General features: G+C 60.0%; 1 protein-coding gene across 1 annotated transcript in view; it reads right to left on the bottom strand.

Annotated features, from left to right (window-relative positions):
- Positions 1-11,331, bottom strand: part of IL4R (interleukin 4 receptor) — a 32,434-nt gene extending 21,103 nt beyond the window's left edge. Inside the window, exon 1 of the mRNA XM_056138942.1 lies at positions 11,214-11,331. The gene's annotated coding sequence lies outside the window, so the exon portion shown is untranslated. The remainder of the gene's footprint in view (positions 1-11,213) is intronic.
- Positions 11,332-12,009: the final 678 nt, after the last annotated feature.

Consider the following 12,009-nt stretch of genomic DNA (forward strand, 5'->3'; position numbering starts at 1 on the left):
ACCTAGGACCTATCCCCAGCAGCACGCGCTTCCCTGATCTTCCATGGATCCGACCCCAAACACACACACACACACACACACACACACACACACACACGCAACATTTTACAGATTCCGAAGGATCTGATGGATAAGAGGGAGGGAAGATGGCGGGAAGAGAGGTAGGGGGGAGTGGGTAGCCAGTCCCCCCCAGGCCAGAGGAGGCAGGGAGAAAGGCGGAGGCCTGGGCAGAAGAGAGCCGCCTTCAGGTGAGGCTTGCTCCAGCCCCGCCGGGGCTCTGAGGCAGGAACGCTGCCTTCCCGCTCAGGAAAGAGGGAACACAGGGCAGAACAGAGGCAGCTGGGACGGGAGGGCATCGTGTGCGATGGCGCGTGACGGCCCTGGGAGCTGCGAGCATTCCGGCAGCTTATCACCACGCCCACCCTGCCCTGCTCCAAATGCCCCACCTGTACGCCAGCTCCCAGCAGGCAGGGCTATGCCCACGGCCATGCCCTGGAGCCCAGCACACAGAGCGGGCAGGGGCATAAAGGCTGGCCAAGTAGCAGCAGGCTGGATGAGCAAACCCCGATGGTGTGCAGGGAGGCCTGGTGAAAATGGGGTCCTGGAGCCCGATGATCACAGGGGTCTTCCCCATGACAGTTCTTTTTCCTTTTTTCAGGAATATTTATTTATTTATTAATTGCTTTTTGGGTCACACCTGGCGATGCACAGGGGTTACTCCTGGCTCTGCACTCAGGAATCACTCCTGGCGGTGCTCGGGAGACCATAAGGGATGCTGGGAAACAAACCTGGGTCGGCCGCGTGCAAGGCAAACGCCCTCCCCGCTGTCGCTCCAGGCCCTAGGAAAATTTATTGAGACACTGTGACTTACAGACCTGTCCTTAATCGAGCCGTTTCAGGCATACAACGTTCCATCACCGATCCCACTCCCAGGATCCCCTTCCCTCCAATATCCCCGGGTGCCCTCCCGCCCCCCAGCCTGCCCCCCCCCCCGGGGCTGGCAAACAACAGGTTCAGTTCATATGATGACTTGGGTCCAATACAACTTATAAGAATGGCAAACAGAATTACCAGAAAATAAGCCACCAAAAGTCCGCTAGGGTGATGAATTGCTGTATGCTTCTAGCCTGTCTTCATCTGGGACCAGCGCCTGTACCATTAGTCAGAGCCGTACCCAGTGCCCCACGGCAGGAAGCTTCTCCTGTCCTCTAATGGGGCTCTTCTAACACTTCTCGTAAAACTGGTTTCAAGGCTATGGATTCCCTAAACTGTCGCCGCCTGTCCGGGAAGCCTTGTGTGTACGTTTCTTCCCATCTGAAAGACAACCTTGTCCCCATGGTAATCCTCCAGATGACTGATGGGCCTCTGACAATTGAACCCTGCTTGGCTCAGAGCTGGCATGACCCACATGGACGCAGAGTCCTGCAGGCCAGGGCTGGGTCTTCCCTGGCCACTGGCAACCTCAAAAGCCCATGGGGGGGGGGGGGCGAGCCACCTACGCATCCAACCCCCCGCCCCCCAAACCAAAAGGTGCCAGGCAGGGATCACTCTTCAGATATAATAAATCTGCTGGCACGGCGCACAGAGGGAGCCCCCAAACCATTCACGCCTCTACATGAGTGAGACCAAAGTCATGGAAGGAGGCAGGAATGGGGTGGGCTGGAGTCCACTGGGTCCCACCCTCCCCACCCCATCCCAGGCCCTAGTGGTTGCCCACCCACCAGCTCTCCTAAGCCCCTCCCCGGGCATCGGCCTGGTACGAAGGCATGGCTGAGGGCATCCCAGCCCCTGTCTCCCCCTGGACACTGGGGGCTCTGGCCCCACCCCCACATGCTCCCCCTGACCACCCCTGGGTTCAGCCAAGGGCCATTTGGATTTTTTGAACACTCAGGGTCACAACAGAGAGAGACTGGTGAGGACCCTGCAGAGTGAGGTTCCTCAGACAGAGAGAGTGACTTCGTGGGAATCACAACTGGGAAATAACCCCATGCCCAAAGGCTGTGGCCTCGGAGAACAGGAGAACAGGAAGCTGGGGGCAGTAGGGCAGGGAGCGGCCAGGAGTGTGTGTGTGGGGGGGGGAGTTCAGCCAGGAAGGGGCAGTGGCGCTGCCAGGTGGGAAAGCGTCAGGGGCAGAAACGGTGGCGAGCAAGGACACACACACCAAGAGCCTCTCAGGGACGCGGGGGCCAACGGGCGCGCACTGGCGGAGGGGAGGGACGCCACTGAACCAGGCGGTGTGAAACATTATATGCCTGAAACCCGCCAGGATTTTGTCATTTCACGGTGACGAAAAGTAAATACGTTTTGAACAAAACAAACACTTCAGGGTCACACCATATAGGCGGGGTGGGCGCGGCACGGCTGGTCGGCCCCAGCCTGCCTGCCCCGATCCCTACCCAGGCAGGAGCATATGGACTCAGGGGCCCCCACAGCCCCCCACCTGCTCTACTGGCTCTGGGGGAACAGCGCCCCCTGCTGGGCTGCTCCCCAGGAGTCATTAATTCAACATCAAGAGTCACACACACACACACACACACACACACACACACACACACACTTGGTTCTCTACACAGGAGAAACTCTCAGCTTTGGGGGAGCACAGAGTCGAGAGCCCCTCAAACACGGCTTCTTCTCAAACAGGGCAGTCGCCCCTGACCAAGGCCGGGCGCCACCACCGCCGCCAGCACCTCCTGCTCTCAGCTGCTGCGGAAACGGACGGATTCTGGGGCCGGTTCCAGGTCACCCCGCGATGGGGGCACGCATCTGCCCCAGAGCTGGGAGCTGGCTCTTCCCACGCGGTGGCCCCTGCCGAATGTTCCCATTCAACGGTGGCTGTGTCCTAGCGACAGTGTCCCTCCACCCGGCCTCTCCTCTCTGGGGTCTGCAGAAAGCACCTTCCCGTCCCCCATGGGTCCCCCTTTGAAACCATATGCCCCCACCTGACCATCCGCAGACTCTGTCATGTACCTGACCCTCAGGTGCCCACAGTGTGCAAACAGGAAGCATGGCACGGGGGAACCTGGGCAACGGAGGCCCAGAGAGGGTCTGCAATCTGCCGAAGGATGCACAGAGAGTGAGTGGTGGGGCAGAACCTATACTCAGACCTCAGGCTCTGGCGCTCGCGGGATCACGCCTGGCCTAGAGGCGGCTGCTGTCCTTTCTACTCCTTTTACCTGCCCTCTGCTCGACCCCAGTCTGCCCCCAGTGACAGGCTGTGGGGCACAGAGTCGGGAACCAAGGCTCCAAGGAGTTCAGGAATGAGGCCAGGTGAGGCCAGAACTTGGCCTCCCTCCCTGCTTGCTTGAACCTCTGCTGTGAAGCTGTCCCTGCACTGACCAGGACTTTGTCTCCTGGGTGAAGCCCAAGAAAGCAATCTGCCAGCACAGATAAGGGCTCCTAATACTCACTCTCAGGGTGCGGACACCTCCCGGGTGTTTCCTGCCGCCCACTCCCCTCCACCCCACAAGTACCAACGCCTGGGACCAGGATCCACACACAACACTGCCCCCAGGGGCCGCAGACCCTGGCCGACGGGTCTCCGGGGCCCGAGGGGGCGGGGCAGCCTCACCTGCGTCACGGGTTTTGCTCCACCCGTGGAATAGGTCTGGAATAGGTCTTGCCTCTAGGCCCCATGAACCGGCTGAGGCCGGGGGACGGGCATGTCTCAGGGACAAGGTGAGCGCAGGACCCCGCGTGGGCCCTGAGCAGCGTCCATGTGGCCCTAAAACTAACACAGGCTCGGGAGCTGCCTCTCCAAGTGTGCAGGGGCATTCTCTGGACCTCCCTGGCCACTGTGGGGGGTAAGCTCACCCAAAGACCGGAGAAAGCAGGCCGCGGATTCCCCATTGAATGAGGAAACTGAGGCTCAACTAGGAAAAACGATTTGCCAGAGCTTCCGCCAGTGGGCTTCGAGACTGAAATCTTTTTTATTTATTCATTTTTTGGGGGGGTCACACCCGGCGATGCTCAGGGGTTCCTCCTGGCTCTGCACTCAGGAATTACTCCTGGCGGTGCTCAGGGGACCATATGGGATGCTGGGAATCGAACCTGGGTTGACCGCGTGCAAGGCAAACACCCTCCCCGCTGTGCTATCGCTCCAGCCCCGAGACTGACACGTAAGCTGGGTTCTGTTCGCACGGGGCCACCAAAGAGGCTCCAAGCAAAACCCTACAAGGTCAGGGCTGAAGGGAAGACGTAACTGGGGAATTCATCGAGAAAGATGCAGCTAGAGAGAAAGGGTGCAGCGACTCGAAAGCCAAACAGAACAGAATTCAAGGCATCAACGTGTACACAGAAAGGAAGGAAGTTGTCTTCTTGAACTGACAGGAGGAGAACGTCACCGAAAAAGGGTGTGTGGCGGGGGGGAGCGGGGCGGGGGGGGGGGGGGGACCCAGTACCACTTCTAGCACATTCCTACATATGGATAAAAATAACAGACACAGTTTATTTACAGCATTAGCGTAACGACCTAGCCACATAGCCTCAAAACCAGTCAAAAACTGAGAGAAGGCCTAGGAGAAACGAACAGATTCTCATTCAGAGCAAGAGACAAAGCAGGCTTCAAAACCAGAAAAACACAAGAAATGTGACTATCACCATCAGCAACCAGAATGATCTCTCTAGAGCTTTCCAGTCAAGAGCAACAAAAACGCATTCTTCGAAATACACAGCATGGGGGGCATTTGCCTTGCAGGAGGCCAACCCGGGTTTTATCCTCAGCATCCCAGACGGTCCCCGAGCACTGCAAGGAGTACTTCCTGAATGCAGAGCCAGGAGTAACCACTGAGCATTGCCGAGTATGACCCAAAAGCCAAAAAATAAAAATAAAAAAAGAAACGGAAAGGAGGAAAGAAAATCAAATACACAGGGAGCAGCAAGCAGAAAGCTTGACCATATAATCCCACAAGAGACTGTCACAGATTCTCCACCAGTGGCAACACAGGAAACACAATCACGGCCACCATGCTTTAACCCAGAGGGAAATTACACACTGTTAGCAACGTATGCCACCGTGTGACGAGGCCTGTGGAATGACGCCAACGCAGTCCTCGGCGGCAAAAATTTACAGCCTAAAGCAGATTTACTAGAAAACAAGACGGACTAAAATTAGTTACGAGTCCCAGAGCAGGAATCTCGGCATGGGAGAAACCGTTAGCAGCTCATGCAGAGGGGAGAAACGAAACCTGTGGGTGACGGGCCCTACAGCACCTTCCGTGGGATGTGGCTGCCACAAAGGAGGGTTGTCCCAACAGAGACCAGGCTCCAGACCCAGGGAGGCGACTGAGGGGCTTTAGAGACAGAGTACAGCAGGGAGGGCATTCGCCTTGCACACAGCCAATCTGTGTTCGATTCCCGGCATCCCAAAAGGTTCCCTGACCACCACTCGCCAGGAATGATTGATTTCCTGAGAGCAGAGGCAGGAGTAACCCCTGAGCATCACCAGGTGTGACCCCAAACAAAAACCAACCAAACAGACAATAAACCGCGGGGTGAGTGCTAGCCTTCCTCCTGCCTGACTCAGCTCTCTTTGGCTTTTCTGTGGGACTAAGCACTTGCATCGTAGCCAACGTCTGATGGAATTCTTTGTTTGGCTTTGGTTTGGAGTTATTCCCGGCTCTGCGCTCAGGAATTACTCCTGATAGTGCTCAGAGGGCCATAGCGGTGCCAAGGATCCAACCCGGATCAGGGGCTGGAGCGATAGCACAGTAGGTATGGCATTTGCCTTGCACACAACCGACCGGGTTCAATTCCCAGCAACCTATATGGTCCCCTGAGCACCGCCAGGAGTAAAGGAGTAATTCCTGAGTGCAAGAGCCAGGAGGAACACCTGTGCATCGCCAGTGTGACCCAAAAAGCAAAAATAAATAAATAAATAAATAAATAAAACCCAGGTCAGCCGCATGCAAGACAAGCGCGCTACCCGCTGTGCTATCTTTCCAGGCCCCAGATTAAATTCTTTATGATTCCCCGAACTGGGAAGAGCCGTGGCTGTGTTGTCTGAACAGGAGACATACTGGGCTGGGGTCGGAGGTCAGACGGTTACCAGCTCCAAAAGGCAGAAATGGAGCCAGGAAGCAGAAGCTTCTGGAAAGCTGGCTGGACTACTTTCAAGACAGTTCTGCTCCCGGCCAAAGAATGTGGCCTTCTGGAAGATTCTAGTTCCAGGCTAGGATGGAAGTGGCTGTGGTTCTCAGACTTGAGGGCGCCCAGCCCAGACATCTGCAGTGTCCTCTCCGGGAGAAGCTCCCTCCGTGCTGGGGGGGGGGGGGGGGGGGGAGAGCAGAAGGGACACTTTCCGGGTCCCCCGGGAATCGCAGACCTCCACAGCCTCCAGAATGCTCTCCGTGACTGGGCACCCCGAGAGCTTTGCATTCTGCTCCCAGGCCCAGAGGACTGAGAATTGGGTTTGCATCAGGTACTGTCCCTACCCTGCGCTGTTTCCTGCCCCGGTCAGGTGGGGGGGGGGGGGTGTGGGGGGATGGGGTGTGACTGTGTCCCGGGTGGAGTCCTTACCCCCTCTGTGCTCCCTGGAAGGTGCTCCCTGTCCTGTGGATGTAAGCTAGGAGAGCACTCCAGTAGGAAGCTAAGCCCAAGGCAAGCCTTTATTTAGCCTCTGGGCACAGTGCCAGGGGATGAAGATGGGACCCCCCAGCTCTGCTCTGCCCACCTGCAGCCCTGGGACCCCGGGCAAGTCACGAAACCATCCCAGGCTTGCTGCCTTATCTGGAAGGTGCCAGAGCAGCTCTTTACCTGGCAGGGCGCGCGTGCTAGCTGGGGGAGATAGCCCTGGTGTCTGCCTTCTGTTTGAGCCCCTGACCTCTGCCCTGGCTCCTCCCCAGCTCGCTCAGTGCCATCCAACCACACTGGCTTCCCTGACGCCAAGCCTGCCCCACCCCAGGGCCTTTGCACAGGTGATGGCGGCCACCCAGAGAGTCACAGATTTCCTGACTCCAAGTCTGGCCTACCTCCTCATGCCCTTAAAATGCTAACCTCAACACATTCTCCACGGAGGTGTGTGTGGTGGTGGGGGGAGGTGGGGGGAGTCGCCTCCTCACAATGACCTTCCTCATCAGGGCAAGCCCAAGGGGAAGGGTCACAGGCTGATGTGTGTGCCGCTCACTGCCATATCCCCAGGGAATGACCTTTTTGAAAAAGCTTTATTTATTTATTTATTTGTTTATTTGTTTATTATTTCTGGCTTTTGGGGCACACCCAGAGGCGATGCTCAGGGTTTACTCCTGGCTCTGCACTCAGGAATCTCTCCTGGCGGTGCTCAGGGGACCCTATGGGAGGCCGGGGATTGAACCCAGGTCGTCCGTGTGCGAGGCAAACACCCTCCCTACTGTGCTATCGCTCTGGACCTGTGAGACATTTTAGTGTCTTGTGTGGGTGCTGCAGGGGACTGCACCCAAGGCCTGTGCCAGGTGAGTACTAGACTGCCGAGTCACATCCTGGGCCTGCCGCTGCTATTTTAATGGAGTCAACAGGAGCACTGAGCCTGGAGCAGGCACCCAGGCACCCCTGTTCACCCCCCTCCCACCCACAGCTCAGAACCACCCTCTCCTTCAGGAATCATGTTTCACCAAACCCGGAAGGTGAAATTCCTCACCCTGGAGCCCACACCCTCCCTTTCTCCCGGGGGAGACTGGGGAGCGACTGGGAGCGCCAGGCCTGCCATCGTGGGGTCCCTGGCTGGCGTCAGCCCTCCTGAGGGGTAAGGCGGCATCGGGAGGGGGCCTCCACCCCTGAGAGTGAGAATGAGTCAGTTGGAGCCAAACCTGTAACCTCAGAGGAATCAGCACTTCTTGGAAAGGCAAAAGCGGGTTTATTGAGACAGATGAGAACATCCGGGGGGCTGGGGGCTAGGTGGAAGGTCCGGAAGTGAGAGGTGGGAGGAGGACGAGACCTTCGTCACAGTCCGTGTAGGTCCCGTCCCCTGGCCTATTCAGTCTTTCTAAATGTCCCGCCCTCTGTCAGCCCTGTCACCTCCAGCCCCCACTCTCTCCAGAAGGCCAAGGGCAGGAGCACAGGACAAGGATAAAGAAGGTGCAGGGCCGGGGCGCTCCAGCACCCTAAGCCTGAGTCATTCTGATTCATTCATTCATTCACTCACTCATTCATTCATTCTAGAAAGGTCACCGCGCAGAAGAAATCTTGTGGGTCTAGAACAGGCCCCAAGACCAACCACAGGACTGTCTCTGCAGGGATATTCAACTGGGACACCCACACGCCAAAGAGCCCCCCTCTTTTCTGCCTCCCCGTCCCCCCAACCCCGCCCCAGGCCTGACTCCAGCTGAGAAACTCAGCTGCGATTCTGAAATCACGAAAAGGGGAGAGGCGGCTTCTCTCTTTTTTGACATGAACCCTGGGGCAGCGAGGTCTCTGGTGAGGCCCCATGGGGGGCCTGGTGAGTACACGAAGAAGAAAAGACCGAGAAAACCAAGTCCCGGGTGCGATGGGGGGAGAAGTAGTCAGGGAGCCAGGGCAAAGTGCCCAAGTGAGGCAGTCCTGGGAAGAGCCTCCTCTGTGCCCCGCATGGGTACCCCTATTCTCAGACAGACTAGGGTTCGGAGAGCGCGAGGCACTTCATCCAGCCACACATACAGGAAGCAGCCGGTCAGAAGCAGCCTCGGCCCAAGCCCGAGTCCTTCCCGCTGCCTGAGGTCCAAAGAAGCAGAATGACCGGCCAGGAGCCCGCAGAGCAATGGGGTGACGACCTTTCTGATGCCAGGGTGACCCGGGTGGTCACGGCCCTTCTGATGCTGGCTCCTGCAGGCTCGCCCGCCCTCCCTTGGCTCAGGCAAACACACTCCAGGCCAACAGCGGGCCTTGCCTCTACCCTCGTCAAGGGTAGTCAAGGCCAGACTGGGCCCATCGTCCACCCACCGTGCCTGCCAGGGGAAACTGGGAAAGATCCCTCCTGGTCACCCCCCATGAACTCGGCAGGAGAGGGGAAGTGGGGTGGAAACCCCCGCCGTGGGGTTCACTCTCTTACCTCACTCTACTGAACGCTTACTCTAAGCTCTACCTTCGAGGCCTCTGTCACTTCATGGCATCCCCACGAAAACCGAACAGTCAGCCCACGGCGTGGCACACAGTCAGCCCTGACCCCTGGGCAGTTCTTTTTTTGGGAGGGCCACACCTGGCCATGCACAGGGGTTACTCCTGGCTCATGCACTCAGGAATTACTCCTGGCAGTGTTTGGGGGACCAGATGGGATGCTGGGAATTGAACCCAGGTCGACTGCTGCGTGCAAGGCAAACGCCCAACCCGCTGTGCTATATTGCTCCAGCCCCAGGTGCTCCTGTCTTAAGAGGTCACAGAGACGGGAAGTTTTTCCGAGAACAGACTCTGTTGAGTTATCAATAGGGTTATGTCATCGCCCTTTGCAAACCACAGCACTCAAAAGGAGAGCGATAACAAAAGGGAGTGCCCTGTCACAGAGGTAGGGTGGGATAGGGGGGTGGTGGGTGGGGAGGGATACTGGGATCAGTGGTGGCGGAGAATGGGCACTGGTGGAGGGATGGGTATTTGATCACTGTCTAACCGAAACCCAACCACAAAAATTTGTAAGTCTACAACTGTACCTCATGGTGTTTCACTAATAAAAATTTAAGAAAAAAAAAAGCGAAAAAACCCGCAAATTTTTCCAAAAGGACGTGAGAACGTGTAGCATAGATGGGAGGGAGCGTCTGACTGCCCCTAGCCCGGGTCCCTGGGAGTCAAACCTCCAAATGTAGATTGGGGACGGGGGTCTCAGGGAGAGGAGGGGTCCTGGAAAGGGTCTCCCTCCTTCCCTGAACCCGAGCCTCGGGAAATGGGCTGCTTCCTGAAGTCTCCAACGTCCAGGAGCCTGCGGGGGTTTCTGCCTCCCCGGGGACTGGGCTCTTGGAGGCACAAAAACCAGTCACTGAGTCACGACCCAGGATTTGGCAACCCTGTCCTCCTCCCAGACCTGCCGGGAAGCGCGTGTCGTTACCAGGGCGACTCGGAGGGCTCGCCTTCCCCTGGCCTCCCTCCAGCCGGCCCCAGAGGTCCAGGGCGGGGCCGGTCGCGCTCCCTAGCTCCCGCCCGGGGCTGCCGTCCCAGGCCTGCCCGTGGGCACCGGGCCCACCTTCCCGGCCGCCGCCGGCCCGTCCCGCCGCGGCCCCCGCCCCCCGCACCTGGGTCCAGGTGGTTCCCGCTACTCCGCCGGCCCTTCCCGCCCATCTCCACCTGCCGCTCGCCTCCACGGGACCTGTCCGGCCACCCTGCCCGAGTGCTCGCTCCGGGAAAGGAGGACAGACACCCAAGCGTCCCCGGCCGCTGCGCTGTCCAGCAGGAGCCCGGGGACGGCGGGCCGGTCACTTCCCCCCGTGCACCTCACCCAAGAGTCTGGGGGCGCTCCCGGGCTGGAGGGGCGCTCGCAGGGCTCGACTCCCCTGACTCCAGTGGCCAGGAGCAGCCCTCAGCCCAGGTCTCTCCGAGGGGCTTGGGCACTTGCCCCCAGCAAAGGCCCCGGCTCCGGGGGGGGTGGGGGGTCGGGGGAGCGCCCAGCCCCGGGGAGGGGCGGCAGACTGGCTCCTAACCCCGCGGCTACGTGCTGGCCCGGGCGCATCCGCCAAGCTGGCCACGCGCGAGGGTTTTCACTGACCCCCCCACGCCACCCCCCAAGTCTCGGTCTCAGGATAAGAAATTCGGACTTTTTTTAAAGGAAGAACTCGTATTCCTGGGTTTCCTGGCTCTGAATTTTGGGGAAGCGGCCTGGGGGTCTGCACGTCATCAAATCCAGGATGGTTTATTTTTTTCTATGGAAACGCCGCTGCGAGGTGCAGGGTGGAGAGGCGGGGGTCAGTCCCCCCTCTGAAGCGGGAGGGCGCCTGGCCACTGGGCTGCGCCGGGCGCCACCGGGGCCGGACGGGAACAAAGTCCCAGCGGACGGTCGCTGCTATTCGGTCCCTCGTATTCAAATGAGGGGACCAAAGGTTTCCGAGTCCGCCACCTGAGCCTCCGATCCCATCCTCTCTCCCGTCTCCGCCCCGAATTACGATCCCCGTCTCTCCCTCGCCGCGGGCCGTCCGGGGGCGCAGGGGGCCCGAGCGCACGCCTCTCGCCCCCGGCCAGCCTCGCCGGCACGCGCATCGTCGGGGTCCCCGCCGTCCGAGCCCCGCCCGGGGACGGGCACTTCTCGACGCACCCCTCCCCGCCGCGACCCCAGCCGGCCCGGGTCCTACCTGCGCGCGCCGCTCCATCCGCCGCGCAGCGCCCGAGGGGAAGTGCGGGGCGCGCCGGGCTGCGGCGCCCACTGCGCTCCCGGGGGCTTTCCCCGGGCCGCCGCGCGCCCGCCCCGGCTTCCTGCGCCCCGCCCCGGCCCCGCCCCGCCCCGAATCGCCCCGCCCTCCGCCGCGGCAACGCCCGCCTCTGGCCCCGCCCCTCCCCGGATAGCCCCGCCCCCATCGGCGGCTACTCCCTGCCCCAGCCCCGCCCCTTCACCTGATAGCTCCCGCCCTACCCCTCCGCCGGAGGCCACGCCTGCCGCTAGCCCCGCCCCTTCAGCAGATAGCCCCGCCTCTCCCTTACTCTACGCCACGCCCCTTCGCCGGTTGCTACGCTCTGCCCCTCGCCCCGCCCCCTCGCCGGTTAGCCCCGCCCATCCCCGGCTCGCCGGTCCCCGAGCCTCCGCCGAGCGCAGCTGCCGCGCCGTTCCCAGCCTAGAACCTCTATCTCCCCGTCCCCCACCGCAACCCCCCTCTGCCTCTACCTGGGCATGCCCCTGCACAGACCCAGCTCGACCCAGTTTTTCTCCGGCTTGCAGAATAAATTCCCGGGTCAGGATTGCACGTTGGGGCCTAGCCCCGCCTTTCCAGACCTCTCCCTCTCCCTCTCCAGAGCCGGTCGGTGGCTTTGCGGGATTGGGCTGCCCTGACCCTGAGACCCTGCCCCACAGTCCTGCTCTGTAAAATGCCCACGCTAGTTTGCTCCTTGTCTCCGGAGCCCCTACTGCACACTAGCTCTCTCTCATCAACAGCT

This window comes from Sorex fumeus, unplaced genomic scaffold (assembly GCF_029834395.1).
Source record: "Sorex fumeus unplaced genomic scaffold, SorFum_2.1 ptg000130l, whole genome shotgun sequence".
In the NCBI taxonomy this organism is placed as follows: domain Eukaryota; kingdom Metazoa; phylum Chordata; class Mammalia; order Eulipotyphla; family Soricidae; genus Sorex; species Sorex fumeus.